Raw genomic sequence first — 838 nt, 5'->3', positions numbered from 1 at the left:
CCAAAAGTATTCTTTTTTGTTTTTCTTCAATTGTTTGCACAACGTACGAGTTATAAGTTAATATATAAAGTATAATAAGAGAAAGTTTATTGAACGTTACTGAATAAACAATTTAAGGTGAAACGCCATAAAATCGATATTTTTTTATAATTTATATAAAAATTTCAAAGTTAACGTATTCTTTATAACGAGATGTTAATTAAACCTTAGGAAAAATGTTAACAAAATAGCCTGTTATCGTTGACGAGACACTTTTTGATATTTCAAGATGTGAAATTGATCGATATTACATTGTTTTTATTTTATTTCGATTTATATCTACCTTTGGAAACTTTTCGTTCTCCATTTGCGTATAAGAGTAAAATGTAACGATAAAAGTCTTAAGCTGCATGTCTCTATATTTAATATATGCTTTTAGTCAAATACACAGCGATCCTTTATATTTATTAACGAAGTGTAAATAATATAATACGTATATATAGGTATACGTGATAAGTATAATTCCATTCTTCGCCCGTCGATGTACTATTTATTCGTTACTTTCGAAGCGCTTTATTTGTTAATGTTTATACTTAAGTCTCTTTAATAAACAACATGTCTTTCTCGGTACTGCGACGTACACTTCCGATTTATCGCGGTAAATCTCAATGAAGATTCGTCGAGTATTATCAATTATCGATACACTTTTTTTTCATCGATACTATAGCACAAAGTTAGGAAATTTCTTCTATAGTACAAACTACTGATTAAACAAAGATCAAATTCTAAACTTACTTTCATTTCTTTGATTCGAAAGAAATGTAAAAATTTATGAAGTGTTACAAAAATATTGTAATAG

General features: G+C 27.2%; 1 protein-coding gene across 1 annotated transcript in view; it reads right to left on the bottom strand.

Moving 5' to 3' along the window:
- LOC108576271 (zinc finger protein 251) overlaps nucleotides 1-838 on the bottom strand; it is a 9,592-nt gene that overhangs the window by 606 nt on the left and 8,148 nt on the right. The window lies entirely within an intron of this gene.

Source organism: Habropoda laboriosa, unplaced genomic scaffold, assembly GCF_001263275.1.
Source record: "Habropoda laboriosa isolate 0110345459 unplaced genomic scaffold, ASM126327v1 scaffold212, whole genome shotgun sequence".
Taxonomy (NCBI): domain Eukaryota; kingdom Metazoa; phylum Arthropoda; class Insecta; order Hymenoptera; family Apidae; genus Habropoda; species Habropoda laboriosa.
This window is presented reverse-complemented; position numbering and strand designations above follow the sequence as displayed.